The following is a 25248-nucleotide window of genomic DNA, read 5'->3' on the forward strand; positions in this document are numbered from 1 at the left end:
TTCACCTGGTTAATATTGTCTGCTAACTTGGATTTATTTTAGCTAAATATGCAGCTTTAAAAATATATACTTCTGTGTATTGATTTTAAGAAAAGGCATTGATGTTTATGGTTAGCTACAGTCGTGCAACGATTGTGCTTTTTTCACAAATGCGCTTTTTTAAAATCCTCCCCCATTTGGCGAAGTTGGCTGTCTTTGTTAGGATGAAATACACACAGTTTGCAACGAGCCCGGCAGCCCAAACTGCTGCATATACCCTGACTCTGTTGCAAGAGAAGCGACACATTTTCCCTAGTTAAAAGAAATTAATGTTATCAGGGAATATTAACTAAATATGCAGGTTTAAAAATATATACTTGTGTATTGATTTTAAGAAAGGCATTGGTGTTTATGGTTAGGTACACGTTGGAGCAACGACAGTCCTTTTTCGCAAATGCGCATCGCATCGATTATATGCAACGCAGGACACGCTAGATAAACTAGTAATATCATCAACCATGTGTAATTAACTAGTGATTATGGTTGATTGATTGATTGTTTTTTATGATAAGATAAGTTTAATGCTTTTTAAGTTGAATGCTTTTTTAAGATAAATTTAATGCTAGCTAGCAACTTACCTTGGCTTCTTACTGCATTTGCGTAACAGGCAGGCTCCTCATGGACTTCAATGTAATCAGGTGGTTAGAGCGTTGGACTAGTTAACCGTATGGTTGCAAGATTGAATCCCTGAGCTGACAAGGTAAAAATCTGTCGGTCTGCCCCTGAACAAGGCAGTTAACCCACCGTTCTTAGGCAGTCATTGAAAATAAGAATGTGTTCTTAACTGACTTGCCTAGTTAAATAAAATGTGTAAAAAAATATATATTATAATAATAAATACATTTTTTTTTAAATCAGCCAAATCGGTGTCCAAAAATACCGATTTCCGATTGTTATGAAAACTTGAAAATCGGCCCTAATTAAATCAGCCATTCCGATTAATCGGTCGACCTCTACTACGCGCTTCAGCGCTCGGCGGTCCCGTTCTGTGAGCTTGTGTGGCCTACCACTTCCTGGCTGAGCCGTTGTTGCTCCTAGACGTTTACACTTCACAATAGCTGCACTTACAGTTGACCGGGGCAGCTTTAGCAACGCAGAAATTTGACAAACTGACTTGTTGAAAAGGTGGCATCCTATGACAGTGCCACACTGAAAGTCACTGAGCTCTTCAGTATTATTTTTTTTAAATTTAACTAAGTAAGGCCATTCTACTGCTGATGTTTCTCTATGGAGATTGCATGGCTGTGTGCTCGATTTATACACCTGTCAGCAATGGGTGTGGCTGAAATAGCCGAATCCACTCATTTGAAGGGGTGTCCACATACTCTCGCATATGTAGTGTAGTTGTTGGAACAGTATATTGCATGGTCATTCATGTTAACCAAAAACTAAAGAAAATCGTGTTGGTGTGTAATGACACATACGATACTTACACAACCTAGGCTGATGGCAAGACACACTGTGTACTAGGATCTACGTCACTTACACAGCAAGTCTCTCATCGGCTTGTTAAATCATGTCAGCTGACATGGTCAGACATCACCACAGGCAGGGTGAAAGCCGGTACCCATTCTGCCCATTAAAAGACTGATGTGGTCCGAGTCTGGCCACTGGAGGCTTAACTTAGCTCCGCTCTGGATCCTTGCACTGGAATCTCATCAGTTTAGCGAACAACAGCAGCCTCTCTGAAGCAGTGTACCATGACTGAGATCCAGAGCGATGGGGTGGCTTCTCCCCGGCTCTGCTGTGTTGACAGACCATAGAGGCAGTGGAAGCAGCAGCAGGCAGCAGCTCACAAAAGAGGTTTGGCTGAAGTGAGCAGGGCACAGCACACAGTATGATAATGACACTATGAGCTGAGCTCTTCAGTTTGCCCTAGCAGAAGCAGCAGCCAAAGCATTATCAGATCTGTTCTGGGTCATTATCCTCCCGTTCACACAGATCTGGCACCGGCCTCATCTAATGTGCAGGCAGGAAGCAGAGTGATGCCGCCATCTATGCCCGCCTGGCACCCGCCAACACGGCAGGAAAGGTCCATGCAGGACGTCAACCAGATAATCTGTCAGTGTCTCTGCCTTGACAGAAGCCCAGAGGTACAGTTTCACAACGACAAAAGTGATTGACTGACCAAAAAGTAAAAGGTCCCTAGAAATACATGCACAAGGAAACAGAGACATACTGTGCAAGCTACATTGTGTTAGATTCGTAGGACCATTTCCTGGAGGAGAACATTTGCTAGCTGGTGTAGTAAGTACCCTGTGCTGAAGTGACCCCAGGCCGCCAGGCTAGCTGTTGGCAGGAGGGGGTTAACTCCTCAGACTGTGCAGTGGAGCTGCTCTAACAAGAATATTAAAGGCATGTCCCTGGGTGCTGACAGAGAGCACCGAGACAGGGAGAGGAGGAAGGAGAGATGGGGGGAGAGAGAGAGCGAGAGAGAGAGAAGGGAAAGCGAATGAGAGCATGTGGTGGTGGTGGGAGGGTGAATACGATTTTCAATGACAATGTGCTTAAGATCCCAGTTTCAATGAACGAACATATCATCCGTCAACGTTAATGTCAGTGTCCAGGGGAAAATGAAGGGAAATGGAATAGAAGCCATTCATTAGGAAAGGGGCAGGAGAGCCCAAAGCGGCCGGTCTCGCCCCGCTGATAGCCGCCCCGGGAAAATAAATATATACAGAGACCATTATTAATTGTGCATTTCCGAGGTGGCAGGCCAGGCACGATAAAAGGTTGGTTCTCATGCTACAGAGATATTATTAGACTAGCTGCCTGGGCTGGAATCGGTTAGTATTGTACAACTACCAGGGGCTGTCAATGGGAATGAAGACGAGGTTTCACTGCCTGCCTGGAGTGGCTGACTGGCTGCCTGGCTGGAAGGAGAATGGGCCTGGCTCTTTACAGCAATGTGGATGTACTCAGTGGAAGCAATTGATACCATTGTTTTATGGATGGGGGGGGGGGATTAACTGACGACAATAGAGCTCTTTCACTGGAAATGTCAGCCGTCAAGCTGAGGGACTGTCCGACTGGGCAAAAGAGACTTCTATGAAAGCAAAGGCACAAAATGCATGTGGAAAAATGACACTGCCACAATATCCCCACACAAATTGTGAAATGCAATAGGTCTCTCGTGGTAGAATAGATTAGGCCGACAGTGTGTGCGTGTACGGCAATGCCAGAACAAAGTGAAATGTACCAAAATAGACAGTACGAACTCAATATAGATAAAGTAGTAAGCTACACCAAATTAAATGTACTAATTAGCTATTGCTTCGTCTTCCACACAGCGATCTGAAAAACAGCCTTATGTAGGCTAAAACTGCTCAGAATCTCAATGTCTAAATCAATTGTCTTTTCAATCACACCCGATACAATGAATCACAATAATAGCTCAGTGATCAGACTTAAGGTTAGCCTAATTTCAAAAGAAGACAAAAACTGACCTAATTCTTCAGGCATATTAAACTGGTGAGGGACTTAAAATATCAGAACTGATTATCCATTCTAGGCCATTTTTCCTGATGAGATTATACAATAGCTGATAATATTAAAGATCCCTCACCACAGCCTTCCAGCAATGTGTAGGTAACACAATGGCATTGGGACTCCGACTTCCCATCTGGGTTTAGGAATATTGTAATTAGAGGTCGACCGATTATGATTTTTCAACGCCGATACCGATACCGATTATTGGAGGCCCCAAAAAGCCGATGCCGATTAAATCGGCCTATTTTTAAACATTTTATTTGTAATAATGACAATTACAACAATACTGAATGAACACTTATTTTAACTTAATATAATATAATAACTAATGAAACATGTTCCATTTGGTTTAAATAATGCAAAAACAAAGTGTTGGAAAAGAAAGTAAAAGTGCAATATGTGCTATGTAAGAAAGGTAACGTTTCAGTTCCTTGCTCAGAACATGAGAACATATGAAAGCTGGTGGTTCCTTTAAACATGAGTCTTCAATATTCCCAGGTAAGAAGTTTTAGGTTGTAGTTATTATAGGAATTATAGGACTTTTTCCCTCGATACCATTTGTATTTCATTAACCATTGACTATTAGATGTTCTTATAGGCACTTTAGTATTGCCAGTGTAACAGTATAGCTCCCATCCCTCTCCTCTCTCCTCCCTGGGCTCGAACCTGCCACACAACGACAACAGCTACCATCGAAGTAGCGTTACCCATGCAGAGCAAGGGGAACAACTACTAGAAGGCTCAGAGCGAGTGACATTTGAAACGCTATTAGCACACGCTAACTGGCTAGCCATTTCACTTCGGTTACACCAGCCTCATCTCGGGAGTTGATCGGTTGTGCGCAATGCTTGACGCACAACGAAGAGCTGCTGGCAAAACGCACGAAAGTGCTGTTTGAATGAATGTTTACCCGCCTGCTTCTGCCTACCACCGCCCAGTCAGATACTTAAATACTTGTATGCTCAGTCAGATTATATGCAACACAGGACACGCTAGATAATATCTAGTAATATCATCAACCATGTGTAGTTAACTAGTGATTATGATTGATTGTTTTAAATGAGATAAGTTTAATGCTAGCTAGCAACTTACCTTGGCTTACTGCATTCGCGTAACAGGCAGTCTCCTTGTGGAGTGCAACGAGACAGAGGCAGGTCGTTATTGCGTTGGACTAGTTAACTGTACGTTTGCAAGATTGGATCCCCCGAGCTGACAAGGTGAAAATCTGTCGTTCTGCCCCTGAACGAGGCAGTTAACGCACCGTTCCTAGGCCGTCATTGAAAATAAGAATGTGTTCTTAACTGACTTGCCTAGTTAAATAAAACGTTAAAAATTGTTATGAAAACTTGAAATCGGCCCTAATTAATCGGCCATTCTGATTAATCGGTCGACCTCTAATTGGAATAGTAACTTGAGGGGAGGCGCCCTGCCACTTTAAGACTTCAATGAAGCATAGTTAGAGCTACCACTCTGATCTAATTGCTCTCCTACATGAACACAGGAGAGCTGTGCACTCTGACATGTAAAGATTATTTAATACCATCAAAGTCATAAAGGGAGAAATAAAAGGAGGCGATAGAAAAGGGGGGGGGGATGACTTAACCCTTTCATGATCCCAGGGAGGACTAGGAGAGTAGGGAAGGAGACGGTGGACCGGGTGGAGATAGAATCAGTATGCGTGAGCTGGCCTGTCAAACTCCCATCAACCAGGCTGACTAGAGCTCCTATATTCCTACATCACAGGGGCCTAACTTCCCCAATCCCCACTCCGCTCCACTCCCATGGCAGCGACTCCTCAGTCTTTTCCCACACTCGCCCCATTCCCAAAGGCAGCGGCAACATTAGCGAGTACCACAGCCAAAACCACTAGAACATTGCAATTTATTTCTACTCATTCTGAAGAGGTCTGGGGCTGGGGCCTGTTTGATGAAACCAGGCCTTGACCTACATGAGTGTCAGCCACACTATTCAGCTGCACTCCAACTCCTACCTTCTCTATTCAGCAAGTGTTTATTTCCCTGTGTGAACAGTTAGTCAACGGCTAAGAAACAACTTCATGATAAACAACATCAGAGTTGGAAGACTTGACACACCACACTACTGCTCATTATAACAAACTCCCAAAATGTCTGACTGACTAATGTATTTCTTTCATAAAACAGAACCAAAGCCTCAGCTCTCGAAACTGTGGTTTCGCTCAGATCGGAGCTCCTCACTCTTAAAATAAAACCCACACAATCCCCGGCACCTCAGCGTGAGCGGGTCGACTCGGTTGAGGTGTTTACCGTTTAGCAAGCGCCGTGTGATATCTCCAGGGTAACCTGCCATTGTGGGGGACCTGTCTCATCTGTCATTTCTCCTGCACAGTCTCAACTTTGGGAAGCAGGAAGTCACCGACTGAACACAAGGGACAGATAGGGCTGTGGTAAGGCTATACACCCACTGTGTGCCTCGGCTAACCAAAGTTAAAATATGTTGAGGTTGCCTTTTTGGTAGAATCTCTATACCAAATGTAGCTGTACTTTCTATCGCTACAATCAGTTGGGCAAACATTTCTGCCCATCCCTGAACCCCACCACATTGCTAGGAGTCTTATAGCCCTCCATCTTGCTCGACATGAGTATATTTGGTAGATAGGCTTAGTATTTAGCTACCGTATCATTTGAACTCATAATTCTACCTTCAATAAACAGTGAATGACAATCTACAGAGAGTAAAAGGCCACTTTTAGGAATAAATATAAAAATATACAAAATACAAAATTACATCACAAATGAGCGGCTCTGTGGGATACTAATCTCAAAGCCTGTTGTTTCAAATGGGAACAAATGAGCCATTATGGACAGAACAAGCAAGAAGGTGGGCAGAGCCAAGCACAAGCTAGCGAGATCTTATTGCTGCGTTCTAGCATTCATTTGCATATTTCCGTTGGGGAACACCTATTCTGTGAAGTGCACAATAACTAAATTCACCTTTGTACACCTTGCCATATTTGGTAGTGAGTGGAAACGCCAACCGGACGCTTCACATTTATACATCCCGTGAAATATCGGTCTCATTGTTCTCAGGTTTCAAAGTGGAAACTCTCCCACCATCCTCCAATAACCCATCTCACTTCATCTGGTCATGAATGTCAAGTTCCTCAGTGTCCACATGACTGAGGACTTCACATACTCCTCTCACACCAAAACAGTCATGAAGAAGGTACGGCAGCACCTCTTCTTCCGCAGGAGGCTCAATTTTTTTGGCATGGCACCTTAGATCCTGAAGACCTTTTAGAGCTGCAACATCAAGAGCATGACTGGTTGGATCACCACCTGGTATGGCAACAGCACCGCCTTCAATCGGAAGGTCCTACAGAGGGTGGTGCAGACAGCCCAGCACATCACTGGGAGCGAGCTCCCAGCCATCAAGGACGTACATGCCAGGCGGTGTCTGTTTGGTGTAAATGGGGAGGTGCACACAGGCCCGAAGATTTGCCAAAGACTCCAGCCACCCGAGACATGGACTCTTCTCCACGCTCCCGTCCGGCAGGTGGTACTGGTTAGTGCTGGCCGATATATCAAATTAATATGATTAATTCAAATGCATGTTTTTGCGTGATATTCCAAATGTCTGTATCGCAAGAATCAAGGTTTTGTTATTTTTCATTTTTATGAGAGTTTATGTCCGCTTGTTTTCGCGTTGTATTTTTGTTCTTGTCTCTCGCTCCTTCTGTGCACCTCCCCATTTACACCAGAGATCTATATATAATGACGAGATGCCGCCCTAACAATGGGAGTCAAGCTTAGGTCCAAAATAAGCCTATAGAAACGCATTGAGCTTATAAATGGACCGATTTTAGCGAGAAGGAAACCTATCACTTCGCCTCTTTCTCTATGGTTTACACACACACCAAGCCCCTCCCCTTGCCTCACACACCAACAAAGTTGAGAGATCACATCTTCCTCTCTGACAAGCGGTTTCAACTTACTATTTGCATTTGTAGTTTAGTCCAACAGAATCGGTCATATTTTACAGTAATACAGATGTTAACTTTTCCAACGATACCATTTTTATGTCTCAACTACTCAAACTGCACGCAGCGCAGTCACTACTAAAATGAGAGCATCAATGAACATTGATTCTGGAAAGACTGTTATACAAGCCGTCTAGTCTGTTTTATAAAAGTGCAAGAAGAATAAAACACAATTATATAAGGAATTGTCAACTCGTTCTTAGTCTGAGAACTAAGTTAGGCCACTTGATTTCAACATCTGAACAAAGTAGTACAGGCTAACATGCTTTTCAAACAGTTGGAGACAGAGTGAAGGGTGTAATTAAACAATTAAACTGTTCTGCCTTGTAAGCTAGCAAACAGATCCAAGTTGACTAAACTTGAAATATAAAGATTAACTGGCTAGTCACTATCACGTGGGCTTGAGAGATTTTTGATGAGACCTGTGTTCATTGTCTTGTTTTGATGCACTTGTTTTGAGATCAGCTAATGCCTGCTGCAGGGAAGTTAGTCAATATTAGTGAATGTGCATTATTCATGGTTTTAGTCAAATTTGTAACAAAAAAAGGGCATTTTCATAGACAGACTTGAAAGCCAGATCAGTGATTATTGCAATAACAACAAAAAGCTGGTTAAACTATTTTGATAAAATAATGAAGTTATTAGTGGGTCTTATGGTTGTGGAAGGCTTATATTTAGCCTAGGTATAACTTCACAAGACCGGAATTCATTAGATTATTGCTGACCGTCTGAAATGCAGTGTATTGACCTTTAAATTGTACAACAATGCTTATAAAAAAAATTATATATATATATATATATATATATACACACCTTGAATCACTCATAAGTTTGAAAAAAAAATATGATTTTTAGGTCATATCGCCCAGCCCTAAGTACTCGTGCATCAACGCTCAGACCAACAGACCCCTAAACAGCTTCTATCCCTGGCTATAAGACTGTTAAATGGCTAACAACTACTGATCTCCCACAGACTATCCACATTAACTCGATGCCCATCCACAGATCTCGACCCACTCTGACACAACCCTTCACCCTTACTCAAACGCACACTCACTACTGATGGCAAACATTTACACACACACACACACACACACACACACACACACATGCTGCTGTTATTGATTGCCATTAGTATCTATTTATCTTGCCACTGGTCACTATTACTCCTGTTTACAGTATATTACCATAAATATTTATATTTTCCTATTACCAGTCACTTTTCAGCCCTGTTTACATGTATATCCTACTACCAGTCACTTCTTATGTATAAACCTACCTCAACCACTCCTGTAACCCTGCACATTGAATAAGGTACTGGCACTGACTTGTACAGTGGCTTCAGAAAGTAATCACCCTCAATGTTCCCTGGTAGAAGGAAAATCAGCCCGCGCAGAGAAGCACGAGATTGAACATCCCAATTAGTTTAGTTAACACTATCAATATTTCCCTCTACTGTGCCAATTGTGAACGAATCAACGCAATATTAGCCACTTTCAGTGCAACATACTAACTCTGCAAGAGATTTTCTTATAGGCAGAGCACATTGGAGTAGGATTTCATTGCATTGACAGGCACAAATCAGGCCCATACACTACACAGACCGGTGCGCCATAACCATTCAGAGCAGCAGTTCCCCTATGTGCAAATAGACCACTGCCATATATGGATCTGTGCCATTCCCTTTGAACTGGACTGTGTTTACAGAGTGGTCGTGAGTAGATGCACTTGTTTGGAGATCGAAGCAAGAGCTGCATGTAGCCACGTGTGCACATTTTGTTCATATCCTTTGCTAGTTAGTGAGTTATTAACTAGTTAGTGAGTTATTAACTAGTTAGTGAGTTATTAGCCCATCACTTGTAGTCAGCAATAGGGGAGTGGTTACTTCCTACAAGAGCACAAAACGTGTGCATTTTAGCCATCTTTGAAAAGCAAGTCAGGTAAAGAGCATTTTTCTGTCTCAAAAAGGGCAATGTTGTATTTTGAGCAGGGCTTGCAAAGGCTAAATAGCCAACATGCAGTGGGTAGCATCATTTGTCTGATTCTCTGTAATAATGGTATGGCAATGATAATGAATGTTATTTTGTAAAGTGGTTTCTTGCATCACACAACACAAGTGGATAAACAGGTGAATGACAATCCCTGTTATTTTCAAAAGTCTCACGGATTGCCTACATTGAACACCACACATATGCTGCAACTGTAGGCCGAATAATGGAACATTTCCATGTTACAATGTTATGAGATGCATTTTCTCCATAGTTTTTTTGTTGATAGGCCTACATTATGATCAAATTGCCACAGTAGCCTACTTGGCCATTGTTATAACAATAACCTAAAGCGGGTACAGCCTCAGTGTTCACAGTAAACGTGCTCCAGAAGTTGTATAAAGTTTGCGCTGAGCAGACCTGAAATTTGCTCAGTGCCTTAAAAAAAAATGTGGGAATATACTTGACTTTTTCAACATTTTGTTAACATTCTACACAAAATAATCTGTAATTTCAAAGTGGACAAGAAATAAATAAAATACTAATATATCTTGGATTGATACGTTTTCAATACATTTGAACTTAAAAACTATTTGTTCCACAGGTTACAAGAAAAAAAAGAAAGCGTCAGCCATCTTGAATCACTATCATGTTTATTACTATCAAAGAACATTTTCCAGTGTCACACATGATTTTGAAGAGGAAGGAAAAAGTGGGGGAGAGCAGGGGGAAGGTCCTGTCTTACTTCAGAGGAGGTATGGTGAGGCGGCAAAGCAAGTGAGTGAGTGATGACACATTTATCGCAATGTGAAACCAAGTCGTGTGAGGTTTCTAACTGGCATATCTCATACAAGAAGGAAACCGAAATCCGTAGACACACAAGTCGTTTGACGGTCGCTCAAAAAAATACTCCAACTCTATCTACACTCAAAATACAGTACTGGGCTATACAATTGAGTTTTCTGCTATCCTAAAACACATTGTATGGTCTAATCCTAAAACGTAGAATAGACAATCACCAACAACAGCACGTCTGCACTATAGACTACATATAGAGTATCTGCCACAAGAGAAGCTGATGAACACATTGACTTGAGGTGCCTGCAAGGCTGAAGTTGATAACTTATGACCATAGAATACTAACGACACACCATGGCCAAAGGTGGACGCACCTTCAAATGAGTGGAATCGGCCATTTCAGCCACACCCGTTGCTGACAGACTTATAAAATGGATCACACAGCCATGCAATCTCCATAGACAAACACTGGCAGTATAATGACCCGTACTGAAGAGCTCAGTAACTTTCAACATGGCACCGTCATAGGATGCCACCTTTCCAACAAGTCAGTTTCCTTAAATGTCTGCCCTGCTAGAGCTTCCCCGGTCAACTGAATTATAAAGTGGAAACATCTAGGAGCAACAACAGCTCAACCACGAAGTGGTAGGCCACACAAGCTCACAGAACGGGACTGTGAGTGCTGAAACACGTATCATCAGTCCTCGGTTGCAACACTCACTACAGAGTTCCAAACTGCCTCTGGAAGCAACGTCAGCACAATAACTGTTCGTCAGGAGCTTCATGAAATGGGTTTCCATGGTCGAGCAGCCGTACACACACAAGCCTAAGATCCCCATGCCCAATGCCAAGCGTCGGCTGGAGTGGTGTAAAGATCGCTACCATTGGACTCTGGAGCAGTGGAAACGCGTTCTCTGGAGTGATGAATCACACTTCACTATCTGGCAGTTCGGAAGAATCTGGGTTTGGAGGATGCCAGGAAAGCACTACCTGCCCCAATGCATAGTGCCAACTGTAAAGTTTATTGGAGGCGGCATAATGGTCTAGGGTTGTTTTTCATGGTTCGGGAAGGCCCCTTAGTTCCAGTGAAGGGTAATCTTAACGCTACAGCATACAGCAATATTTTAGACGAGTCAGTGCTTCCAACTTTGTGGCAACAGTTTGGGGAAGGCCCATTCAGCATAACAATGCCCCGGTGCCCAAACCGAGATCCATACAGAAATGGTTTATCGAGATCAGTGTGGAAGAACTTGACTGGCCTGCACAGAGCTGGCCTGCACGGTGAACACATCTCAGATCCTCTTGCCCTTGAGGGAAGACAGGCGGAACCCAAGGACGATTGGATTGTTGACGTACCAGACCAGTCAGTAGACTAAATCTTTCCCATAGGGCTCATCCTGTATCATGAGTTGGCGACAGTGACACAGCAGATTAAACTTCTATAATTGTTTCATTTTCCACCGACCTGAAGGACCAAAATGGCAGGTTATATTACATACGGAGTGGCTACCTGACTGGATTTTCTGATGCCTTTTCCGAATAGCTAAACAACCGTACTTTTAGCGTGAAACAACGCATTCGCGCATTACATATTCTTAGTATGCAAAAATATTATGTTTCATAGTATGTGAATTTTCAAAAATCAAGTATGTTTGAAACGAAAGGATGTTATACTAATTTCGGCTCTACATCTAGTATAATTCTATGCACACTTTTCCACAGTGCATTGGGAGAGGTGATCAGCACTAGTTCTCTTCAATTAGCCAAACAACAAAACTAGGCTACTTAATTGGGAAGATGCCAAATAGCGAAGCTTCCGCGGTGGTGTTCAGTTGTAGGCTAAGTAGTTTTTGTTCTCCTTAAAATGATCACAAGTACTGCATCGTAGGCTACATCATTTGTATTTTTTTACCCAATGTGGATTTCAATTGTCATTGAAAAGTGTTTATTGTTCTCTTGGCCTTCTTCAAAGCTTCTAAACTAAATACTACACCATCTTTTGATTTCTGAATGCGTCGGCACCGGGGTCCTCGGGTTGTGGCTGCGTTATTAATGTTATTTTTATCAATATGGATCGTTTTAGTTTTGTAGGCTAGGCTACCTATTTAATTGATGGATAACTCCTTAGCAGACATTCTGATCTCGTTCCCAATGATCAGTGCTTCAGTTTATTATGTTGCTGTCTTGCGGCTCTGAATGTGACGCACCTCACGTTCCACGTTTTTCGGGTGCAATAGCCTTTTAATTTGAACATTTGAAAAGTTTTGGTGCTTGACTATGTAGAATACTAATGAATCATTATGTGATCTTTCAAAATAAATAAAGTTGCACACTCCATGTGTAATCTCCCACCAATTTAATGGGTATTTACCAACGTTTCGGCATCGCAGCTCCTTCTTCAGGGTGAAACGGGCACAGTAATGCCGAAACGATGGTAAATACCCATTAAATTGGTGGGAGATTACACATGGAGTGTGCGACTTTATTTATTTTGATAGTTTATAGTTAATTCGCCGTTAGTCAGCACCTCCACGCAAACTATTATTCTGTGTGTGCACCGGCTCATGTTTTTTTATCATCATGTGATCTTAACATTGATTTGGCTTTGATCTAAATGTATTAAAATACTACCCTGCAGAATGCGACTGTTGCGATCATGACGTTTATTATAGTTACAAAATAAGTTTGTAGGCTACAACATGTCGATCATGCCGTTTATAGTACAACATAGTTACAACAGAAGTTTATATAAAAATTGGGTGTAAACATGTGCAAATCCTACTACATTTGTTTAGATCTGGGAAAAAGGCATCCTGGGGGGGCGGGACGGGGGCAGAATGGGCAGTTTGATCATTACATAACAGTAGCTTTCAGGATTAGGACACTATAGTGACAGTCATAGCAATTCTAAGTGAACCTACTGCTTGGTTAGGTTACAGCTGACTAGGATCTTTGCAGTTATGGCATAACTAGGGGTGTAACGATTCACCAATATGCATCGGTCCCTGGTTCAAATGTTTAACATATACGAGAGCATCGGTCTGCGGGACCCCAAACCACTGATCCAAATGAAGCATGCATCGGTCAGAAAGTCGATTTAAATGTTATGAATCCCCTATTCACTTACATTTCTCAATTTACTTTTCTAACTTCTGAAAATAACAACTGCCTCTTTTCCTTCAGTGTCAAACTAAGCATGTAATTATTATGACAGTCATTGATCCACAAGTCATTTTGCATGCCGAACAACCCCAGGCAATATTAGCAGCCTAGTCAAACTGCGCATTCAAATGTATGTAAAATGTATGTAAAATGTATGTAAAATATTAGGCTTTATTAGTCGAGTGACTAATATTTTGATAAAATGTGCTTTTGAAAATGGTGTTTTACCAGAATAAAAGTAGCCTAAGCTACCATCAGAGACAACTCTCATCTGGCTATAGGTAGGCTACATGATGATCTTACATTCAATTTGATTTTGATTGTTCAGGTTCACCATCAGCAAATGTTTTGGTAGTTTTGCTTAAAACAATCAATGTATTATGGTCATTTTTAGATATGTAGGGTAAAGTTGATCATTTCATAACGAGGACACGCACGTCAGCTCAGACAGATCCAGCTCAGAGAGCCCAAGCCCATGAGATCCATTATCAGCAGACTTTAATTTTGAATGGAAAATGTATGCGTTTATGCAACAAATGTTAGTGCATCAAATCGTATCGATTTGTTCCTCTAATCAAATAGTTTCGACTAAAACGCATCTAGATACATATCGAATCGTCTTAAAAAGGGAAATATGCACACCCCTAGGCACAACATGTAACTGTGATTCACACCAAGCGGGAAGGTGACAGGGTGGGAAAATCCTCAGACACACCAAATGTCCCACTCAGCGACTAAGCCTCTGATGCATCTTGCTCTGAATGTCACAGGTTTTACGGAGAAAAGGGCAAATTACATTTTCACAACAAAAACAGTAGTTTGTTGTGCACATTATGCAGCCAGTCTTGGACAGGACATTGGAATAATCCATAGGAGGGCATTATTAACATATATGATATCGTATGGTGAATAACACCGTGATAAGACTACCTCATCGTCATACCGAATCCCAATGAAAATGTAATTACAGATCTACATAGGAAACAATGGATTTCAATCATGCTGAAATCAAAGACTTAATAAAAGCGGAATAATTGGCAATAATAAAGTTGACTGTTATGAAGGAAATCCTAACTGCCACAATTTCGAAATTACACTAGACTTTCACTAAATACATGGCCACAATGTTAATAATTATGTCATACATAATTGTGACATTTAATTTCGTCAGACGCTCCTCTGAGGAGGCTGCAAATGTGGGGATTATTATCTTGACAAAGGTGCATCAAAGGTGTAAACAAATTGGGGGAGGCATCTGTTTCACAGTGTGACTTACATTTAACTTATTTGCAGAGAACAAAATACTTTTGTGCCACTGTCTTGGGAATAAATTTGTGCACACAGTTTTGGGATTGTTCAACATTAATATTCCATTGTCTTGACGTTCCATGGCTAGCTCCTGCTAAACTGCAGCTAAAAACCACTCAATTAGATCTTGTTTATGTGGGTACGCTTGTCTCATAACATGGTACATAAATACTGTAAAAAAGTTAGCATGCTGATTGGTTGACCTTGCGACAAGGAGTAGCGAAGTAGCTAAATATTGAGAAAACTGTCAGCCTGTCAAAAATCCAATCCACGAACTAAACTATAGGTAGCTTCCTGTCCCTTATTACAACGTTTATATTTTGTTGCTTGCTTGTGATATTTCAATTATGGGAAATTAATACGGCAAATTGTTAGAAAATAACTCTGTTTTGTTATCTAATTAGATAAGGGTTGCTTGTTGATAGCTACTGTCAAGCACCGGACTCATAACATCTAACACCACGTCGAACTGTATGCATGATATCGACATCGTACAGTATGAGGTTAGTGTACACAATAAACTGCCAATGCATGGCCCAACTGAAAATTAGAATCTCCTCGGATTGAAGGACTTAAATTAGTCATGACATTTACCTGTTAGCTCATGTTAATATTCAACTGGACAGCAAACTCAAAATGTTAACACGGTATGCCACATCCAGCGACAAGTGTAATTTCAAATACCTTGTACCTGTTGACTCCTCCTGCTTCCGTGGGTGGTGGAAGCTGAGACGCGTATGATTATTTTGATAGTCACTCCAAAGTTGTTACCTTTAAAACCATTCGCAACGGTGGATAACAACGGGTGTCGACCCAAACCACCCTCCGGCAATTCGTCGGTGAAAGGCGTTCAGTGTGCAGAGAAGTTCAGCACAGCTTTTGCAGCCGCAGCCATTGAGGTCACGTGCTCCGGCTATGAACTCCAACACAATCCACTTTCCCCGCCCCCTCTCCTTTTATGGCGTGGTCCTCTGAAAGGGGATGTCCTGTTAACTCCAGATGTTCGGTCACTTTTTTCCAAAGACAGTACAGTATGGTTTAGAAAATCAGCTCCCCAGGAAATCTTGGCAGGGCAACTCTAATAATTCAAAGACCGTATTTGAATATAATTAGGTACAGTCAGCGGACCATTATTTTGTGGCGTGAACAACGGAGGGAGAGCACACGTTTCTGTCCTTAGGTTTGTTTGTTGTCAAAACCTACTGCCAGAAATAAGACCATTTCTGTGAGTGATTGTTGGGTTTTTGGCCACACTAGGACACAATATAGTCAGTGAGATACTATACGTTCCTCCCATTGTAAGTAACCCCAAAGTTTTTCCCTGCAAGCTTGGTATGGCGGGCAGCCACACTGGATGTTTGTCCAACAATGCCTCTGAGGCTGCTGCAACAAAGCAGAGTGGCATTGAGCTGTGTCAACTGTTACATATCAGCACACAAGTGAGGAATGCTGTGCTGGGGGTGATGTGGGTGGACACGGTGGTAGGGCTATGGGAGGACTTGGAAGCGGAGTGAAAGGTCTTCAAATGCTCAAAGCATGTTTTGGTGGAAGTGGTTGCTGACAAAATAGCGTGAGATAGACCTATTAAAAAGAGTGTGAGATAGGCCTATTTCACAGGATTTTGGCATATGAAATTGAACCCTGGCGGGATATCCTTACGTGCACCGAAAGTAGGCTGCCATTTGCCTGCAGACAGACAGCGGGACTTTACTCTATTGGCAGCCATAGTGTTTCCTTAACATTATCTCTAGGTTTGGTTGGAAGGCCCCCAGGGTGTCCTCGGTACAGCTGCATCCTGGACGTGCAGTCAGGTTTACCCCCTAATGTTAGCAGGGATGTGGGACAGTCTCTTAATGGACTAACTGTAGTGCAGTGCCATGTCATGCATGTTTTATGCATGCTTTGCCTAATCCACTTTACACCAAAATAAAGTAGGCTCGGGGATGTCAAAAGTCATACAGCGTACATTTCTTTTACTGCTTTGAATAAACTGAGAAAAAAAATCTAGGGTTTGACATGATAACATCTGCTAAATATGTGTATGTGACCAGTAACATTTGATTTGATTTGAAGGGTTGCAAATGTGAACCGCTTATTTTTTAAAGCCTAACACCTGATGTGACAAGGGGTGATACAGCTGTCAGTGAAGGCTGTGATTGATGTACGTCGACATATGTATGCATATAGCCGACACTACCACTCAAAAGTTTGGACACACCTACTCATTCAACGGTTGTTCTTTATTTTTGGACTATTTCCGACGTAATAGTGAAGACATCAAAACTATGAAATAACACATGGAATCATGAAGTAATCAAAACATTTTTAAAGAAATCAAAACATATTTCTATACTTGAGATTCTTCAAAGTAGCCACCCTTTGCCTTGATGACAGCTTTGCACACTCTTGGCATTCTCTCAACCTGCTTCAGGAGGTAGTCACCTGGAATGCATTTCAATTAACAGGTGTGACTTGTTAAAAGTTAATTTGTGGAATTTCATTCCTTCTTAATGCATTTGAGTCAATCAGTTGTGTTGTGACAAGGTAGGGGTGGTATACAGAACATAGCACTATTTGGTAAAAGACCAAGTGAATAATATGGCAAGAACAGCTCAAATAAGCAAAAAGAAATGACAGTCCATCATTACTTTAAGACATGAAGGTCAGTCAATCCTGAAAATGTCAAGAACTTTTAAAGTTTCTTCAAGTGCAGTCACACAAACCTTCATGCACTATGATGAAACAGGCTCTCATGAGGACCGCCACAGGAAAGGAAGACCCAGACTTATGTCTGCTGCAGAGGATTCACTAGTTACCAGCCTCAGAAATTGCAGCCCAAATAAATGCTTCACAGAGTTCAAGTAACAGACACATCTCAACATCAACTGTTCCGAGGAGACTGCATGAATCAGGCCTTCGTGGTCGATTTGCTGCAAAGAAACCACTACTAAAGGACACCAATAATAAGAAGAGACTTGCTTGGGCCAAGAAACAAGAGCAATGGACATTAGACCAGTGGAAATCTGTCCTTTGGTCTGATGAGTCTGATGAGTGTTTTGTTCCGACCTCTGTGTCTTTGTGAGACGCAGAGTAGGTGAACGGATGATCTCCGCCTCTGTGGTTCCTACTGTGAAGCATGGAGGAGGAGGTGTTATGATGTGGGGGTGCTTTTCTGGTGACACTGTCAGTGATTTATTTAGAATTCAAGGCACACTTAACTGGCATGGCTACCACAGTATTCTGCAGTGATATGCCATCGCATCTGGTTTGTGCTTAGTGGGACTATAATTTGTTTTTCAACAGGACAATGACCCAACACACCTCCAGGCTGTGTAAGGGCTATTTGACCAAGAAGGAGAATGATGGAGTGCTGCATCAGATGACCTGGCCTCCACAATCACAAGACCTCAATCCAACTGAGATGGTTTGGGATGAGTTGGACCTCAGAGTGTAGGAAAAGCAGCCAACAAGTGCTCAGCTTATGTGGGAACACCTTCAAGACTGTTGGAAAATCATTCCAGGTGAAGCTGGTTGTGAAAATGCCAAGAGTGTGCAAAGTTATCATAGAGGCAAAGGGTGGATACTTTGAAGAATATAAAATATAAAATCTATTTTGATTTGTTTAACACTTGTTTGCTTACTATGTGATTCCATGTGTTATTTCATAGTTTTGATGTTTTCTCTATTATTCTACAATATAGAAAATTGTCAAAATCAATAAAAACCCTTGAATGAGTAGAGCTTTTAACTGGTACTGTATATATTTGCCTTTGGTTGGCATGACATTTTTGCTGACAATCACTGAGTTTGTGTTTTTTAAAGCGGCAGACTGAAAGGATTTCAGGTTAGCCACAATTCATCATTCACTCTGCAACATTGCAAACGCTCATCCTTTTAGAATCTTGAAGAAGCTCCTTATGAGGCCTGACATGCGAAGAGCTTAGAGAGACTTCACGGTGGTATCCTGACCCTGGAATCTCTCCTGTAAAATGGATGGGTCAACAACAAAAATGTGCTCTTTGGCTCTCCTGGTTCCCTCGGCTTTCCATATTTGTATCTAGGGGAAGTGCCAGTGCTAGCACAAATAGTCCCAAATACTCCCTGACAACCTAGTCTTAGGAGCAGCTCTCAAGAAGAAGTCCCATAGTCTCTCCTGTTTCAGTTTAACAAGGCACGTGGTGAGCCCCCAGCAGGTGTTTGAGTGCACCTCGCAACCTCCTGTAAACACAGGATACCATTTACTGGCCCGGCTATTTCCAGTGACTGACTACCAGCGTGGGTCGCATGCAACCACACCAGTCACAGCCAGAGCGGGAGACTAGGATGACAATGTGACACCTACACATCACGTGAGTGTCACCCACCCAAGAGCAACATCTCCAGGGTCTCCAAATGTCAGTCGACAAGTAGAGTGTGGCGGCCCGTGCATCATGTGACACATGAGAGCCTAAGTCGCCTACTTCACTGAAATCGAGAGGCTTTCACCTGGCAGGCCAGCTCGGTGTAGGTTTGGAGAATGTTTCAGATCTGCCTCTAGACCAGGGCCGGTATTCATACAACGTCTCAGAGTGCTGATCTAAGATCAGGTCTCCTCCCATCTTGTTCATTACAATGTAAAAGGCTAAACAGATCCTAGATCCGCACTGCCACTCTACTCTCAGCACTTTATGGAGTGCTGATCTAAAATTAGGTCCTTTTGTCCATGTAACGTTATTCATTCTTTTCCAAAAGGCTAAATGAATTCTAGATCAGCAATCCTACACTGACACGCCTTATGGATACGGCCCAGACCGACAGAGAGAGAAAGTTGTGCCGGGAGACGGGAGGGCAGGGCCGTGCCAAGCCTCTGTGGTCAATCAAGACCCACATACTCCCTCACCATTAATATCCCTCCACCCCTGAAACAACCAATTTCGCTACCTCACAGCAGCCAACCATTCATCACTGCTGTGGCCCCTTTACTAGCGTGTCATCCCTAGACATAGCACAGTGTAATGGTGAAACCAACGGGCAAGGCTCTTTGTGGCAAGGCTGGCATCCACAAGGCCTTCTGGACACATTGAAATAAGATGGTCGATGAATGTATTGGAGTCGCTGAATATGTCTGTGTCCCTTTTGTTTTTAAGTGCAGATGTACAAGTGCGTTGAAAGGAGACAACTTTCATGTCAGTCCACTTTATATGTTAGTCTACTTTATGGTTGTAAGTTGTGAGAATCAGAGGAAATAAGCAGACAAGATTATATTAGATGCATGGAATTGGTTACTGTGGTCCAGAATCTTCCTTTTCTAGTTTTTTTTCCTTAATTTTCTTCCCCCCCAAAAAAGAAACATTTTCAAACTCCTGACAACCGAACCTTTCGCGGGATTTTGTCCATCTAAGAACATGTGGTAAGCCTTGTGGAATGTCTCAAATGATTCCCAGATGTGGTCCGCAGACAGGTTTAACCCCTTCCTTCCTGGCCACAGCCGGAGGAGAAATTATTATTAACAGGGCTTTCGCGGGAGAAAGTTTGAGCAATATCCAAAAACTTGCGAAACCTTTATTGCCCCTCTCTGCATGTTGCTTACTTACTTTTTCTTTGTGTTACTTTCAAAGTATCGGAGCCTGTTGAAGTGTGGTTGAATGTAATTTACTGTAAGGCTAAAGATGAAGTGCACTTACGCTGCATTACACAAGTTTAAAGAATGTTGAAAAGCCCAACTTTTTCCAGATGACTCAGCCGAAATCATGGCGTTGACAAAGATTAGAAAAACACCTTTGCGGAGCAATGATACGTTTTCCTGACATGGTAACTTTTTCCCCCGTCTCCTTGGAACTACTGTTTTCTTGGCTTTTGTTTCCCAAGCAACCTGCAACAAATAGGACCATCTCTTGTGTTATCTGATCTCCAACAACTTCATGTTGTCATGAAGCGTATGCAATGTGAGATATCACGGTCAGAAAATGCTATATAAAAGAAATATAAGGTTTAAGCTTAGTAGTACTCAAATCATCTCTGTTTCCATATCGCATATATAGACCTAGATCAAAACAATACAGTTACTTGTGCATTTTTATTGCGGACACTGTTATTGTTGATATAACACTCCCAAAGATGGCGGTTTTATGAGGTAGAAGAGGGAGGTAACGGAACAGCTCCACTGCTCTGGGGGTGGAGACAAAGAGCTAATTGATATCCTATGAGCAACAAACTCAAGTGACCCCATTCCCTGCCCTCCCTCCCTCCCTCCCTCCCTCCCTCAGCCAACTGTGAAGCAGTTGTTCAACACGCCCGTCACCCTGCCAGCCAGCGCTCAGAGTTGAAGCCCATTATAGACAATCATAACAGACAGAAAGAGTACATGCAGACAACACCGAAAAGCACAGGAAAAACGTCAATGTCTGACTGACTGCGTGAGTGAGAGCTGCTGCTGGTGCTGCTCGGGGCTTTTAGCTGAGGGAAAGAAAGGCAGAGAGAGAGAGAGAAAGAGAGAGAGAGAGAGAGAGAGAGAGAGAGAGAGACAGAGTGTCACGGTTCATGAATCCACTGCCTCCCTCTCTCTTTCTCTTTCTCTTTCTCTCTCTCTCTCTCTCTCTCTCTCTCTCTCGTGTTTGTGTGGGCGTGGTTCCCAATCTCGGCCTGATTGTCTGTGCCAGCTGGAATCACTTATCTTCCCTTTATATGTTCTGTAACCAGTGTTTCTTGTTGTCAGATCGTTGTTACTTCTCTGAGGTTGTGTCGTGTGTCCGTGCTCATCTCTCACCGCCCTTGTGTGGATTATCTGCTGTGCTCCCTCCTACCCATCCGGACACACTCCCCTGGATTTCTCAGCACGCTATCATCGGAAGATGCGCCCTAGTCCCTGGGTCGGATTCCGTCTGAGTACAGTCTGTCTGTCCTGTTGCTGCTGTAAACTGTATTCATTAAACCATCGTTGCTTGCATCTTGCATCCGCCTCTGTATTGTCACAGAACGATCTGACCCGACCATGGATGCAGCGAGTTCAACGAGTCTGACCGAATTCATTTCCCGCAGTATCACGAGAATGGATCAACAAGAGGAGAACATCTCCAGCACAGGTCGGGCAGTACAAGCCCTTGCGACGCAGGTATCCCAGCTGACCCAACAATTACAACATCTGAGGGGTCTCGCTGCGCCACCTACACCGGCAGTTCAACCCGCCCCGCCAAAGCCGGATTCCCAGCTAGAGCCACGGCTACCGACACCAGAGGGTTATTCAGGTGATCCTGACTATTGCAGAGCTTTTCTTACGAGATGTTCCATGCAATTCTCGTTGCAGCCACGGACCTTCAACCGTGAACAGTCTAAGGTAGCATTCGTACTCACACTGCTATCAGGCAAAGCGGCTCTTTGGGGAACGGCGGTGTGGGCGAACCAGGACCCATGCTGCACCTCTTTCCAGACACTCTCCGAGGAGATGAGAAGGGTCTTCGATCGGGCCGTGGCGGGTAGGGAGGCGGCCAGACTACTCGCTGACCTTCGCCAAGGAGACCGTTCAGTATCGGAATACTCCATCCAATTCCGCACTCTGGCCGCAGAGTGTCAGTGGAACGAGGAGGCGCAGTGGGACATGTTCCTGCATGGGCTTGAGGACCGGATCCAGAAGGAGATTTATGTTCTGGACCTTCCCAGGAATTTAAATGGACTAGTGGAACTAGCCTTGAGGGTCGACGCTCGTCTGAGTCGTATTGGCCGCCGAGCATGCCCTAACAGACCGTATAACGACACGGAGGGCTGGCATGCCAGCTGCGGGAACACGGCCAGTTCAGCCTCCGCTCACGAACCCATGCAGCTGGGGAGAGCTCGCCTCTCCCGGGAAGAGAGGGAGAGGCGGAGATCCCAAGGACTCTGTCTCTACTGTGGTAGAGCGGGCCACTTTATCCACTCCTGCCCGGTAAAAGATCAGGCCCGGTAGTAAGCATGAGGCTACTATCGGGTGGTGTCACCACAGAGAAGACCTCATCATCTACTCTCCTCCCGGTAAGACTAAGATGGGCCACCCACACGCACGACACCCAAGCCTTACTGGACTCAGGAGCAGAGGGTAATTTCATGGACTTCAAGCTCGCTCACAAACTCCAGATTCCTATCACCTCACTCTCGCACAAGATATCCGTCAACGCTCTCAATGGTCAAGAACTCCCCAACATTTCTCACACCACTGAACCTATCACACTCATCACTTCTGGCAATCACACTGAGACACTATCATTTCTACTCATGGACTCACCCCTTGCACCATTAGTTCTCGGCCACCCTTGGCTCACCCAACACAACCCCAGAGTTGACTGGGGTCATAACTCTATATCCATGTGGAGTAACAAGTGCCTTGAGTCCTGTTTGGTGTCTGCTTGTTCGTCTGTGTCTGATTCTGTGTTTCTAGAGGAGGCAGTGGATTTGTCTAACGTGCCCGTTGAATACCTCGACCTGAAGGAGGTGTTCAGTAAGTCCCGTGCTGCTTCTCTTCCTCCGCATCGTCCCTATGACTGTGCAATAGAATTATTGCCAGGTGAGTCTCCGCCTAAAGGCAAGTTATATTCACTCTCTGTTCCTGAGAGGGAGGCTATGGAGAGATACATCTCTGATTCTCTGGCATCTGGATTCATTCGTCCTTCCTCTTCTCCAGCGGGGGCGGGGTTCTTCTTTGTGGGGAAGAAGGACGGTTCTCTGCGTCCTTGCATTGATTACCGTGGGTTGAATAACATCACAGTGAAGAATACCTATCCCTTACCGTTGATGTCCTCAGCCTTTGAAAGGTTACAGGGAGCATCCGTGTTCACTAAGTTGGATTTACGGAATGCATATCATTTGGTTCGCATAAGGGGGGGGGACGAATGGAAGACCGCGTTTAACACCCCCAGAGGGCACTTCGAATATTTGGTCATGCCTTTTGGGCTATCCAACTCCCCAGCGGTTTTCCAGGCACTCATCAATGACGTGCTGAGAGATATGATTGATCAGTTCATATATGTTTACCTGGATGACATACTGATTTTTTCTTCTTCTCTCCAGGAACACGTTCAGCACGTCAGACGAGTGCTTCAGAGGTTGTTGGAGAATGGACTTTTTGTCAAGGCGGAGAAATGCATTTTTCATGCACAATCCGTTCCATTCCTAGGTTACATCGTCTCGACTGAAGGTATTCGCATGGATCCTGACAAGGTTAAGGCTGTGGTGGATTGGCCAAGCCCAGATTCCCGTAAGGCCCTACAGAGGTTTCTGGGATTCGCCAATTTCTACCGGCGTTTCGTTCGCAACTTTAGCCAGATAGTCGCTCCTCTTACCGCCTTAACCTCCCCCAGAGTGACGTTCAGGTGGTCCGAGACAGCCGAGGCTGCATTCGCCAAACTCAAGAGCCGCTTTGTTTCGGCTCCCATCCTCATAGCTCCCGATCCCTCGCGTCAGTTCGTGGTGGAGGTGGACGCTTCAGAGGTGGGGGTAGGTGCGGTACTTTCCCAACGTTCCTCTTCTGACGACAAGATGCACCCTTGCGCGTTCCTTTCCCATCGGTTATCACCTGCGGAACGCAACTACGACATTGGCAACAGAGAGTTGTTGGCAGTGAAGTTAGCACTGGAGGAGTGGCGCCATTGGTTAGAGGGTTCGGGGGTACCTTTTATAGTTTGGACCGATCACAAGAATTTAGAATATATCAGAACCGCCAAGCGACTCAACTCCAGGCAGGCGCGGTGGGCACTCTTTTTCGGACGTTTTGACTTCTCTCTCTCGTATCGCCCGGGTTCCAAGAGTGTCAAACCCGATTCCCTTTCTCGCATTTTTGACCATTCCGAACGCCCATCCACTCCCGAGTGCATCCTACCCGGGACCCTAGTGGTCTCCACACTCACATGGGAGGTTGAATCGAGGGTCAAAACGGCCTTAGAAGGGGTAACGCCTCCGCCCGGTTGCCCGCCTAATCGGTTGTTTGTGCCGGAGGGGTGTCGGTCCGATGTTATTCGGTGGGGGCATTGCTCCAACGTAGCGTGTCATCCAGGAGTCAGCCGCACTAGCTTTTTGGTTAAGCAACGCTTTTGGTGGCCACTGATGGTTCGTGACATTCACAGTTTTGTCTTGGCTTGCTCGGTTTGTGCCACTGGGAAGACTTCTAATCGACCCCCAGATGGGTTACTCCAACCGCTGTCGGTCCCTTCGAGACCCTGGTCCCACATCGCGCTAGATTTTGTTACCGCCCTCCCGCCCTCCCAGGGCAAGACGGTTGTTTTGACCGTGGTGGACCGGTTCTCGAAGGCGGCTCATTTTATTCCCTTGCCTAAATTACCATCTGCCAAGGAGACAGCGGTAACTGTCGTGGATCACGTCTTTCGCTTACATGGCCTGCCGATGGACGTAGTTTCTGACAGGGGGCCCCAATTTGTGTCCAAGTTTTGGCAAGAGTTTTGTAGGTTACTGGGAGCGAGTGTCAGCCTGTCTTCAGGGTTTCAT

At 43.9% G+C, this 25248-nt stretch overlaps 1 protein-coding gene across 7 annotated transcripts in view; it reads right to left on the bottom strand.

Moving 5' to 3' along the window:
- Positions 1-15714, bottom strand: part of raraa (retinoic acid receptor, alpha a) — a 224438-nt gene extending 208724 nt beyond the window's left edge. For 4 of the 7 annotated variants that reach the window (XM_031799029.1, XM_020453663.2, XM_031799028.1 and 1 more), the window contains exon 1: positions 15487-15714. The gene's annotated coding sequence lies outside the window, so the exon portion shown is untranslated. The remainder of the gene's footprint in view (positions 1-15486) is intronic. The other 3 variants (XM_031799030.1, XM_031799027.1, XM_020453661.2) reach the window with 1 other exon arrangement.
- Between the last annotated feature and the right edge of the window lie 9534 nt (positions 15715-25248).

This window comes from Oncorhynchus kisutch, linkage group LG20, assembly GCF_002021735.2.
Source record: "Oncorhynchus kisutch isolate 150728-3 linkage group LG20, Okis_V2, whole genome shotgun sequence".
Classification (NCBI taxonomy): domain Eukaryota; kingdom Metazoa; phylum Chordata; class Actinopteri; order Salmoniformes; family Salmonidae; genus Oncorhynchus; species Oncorhynchus kisutch.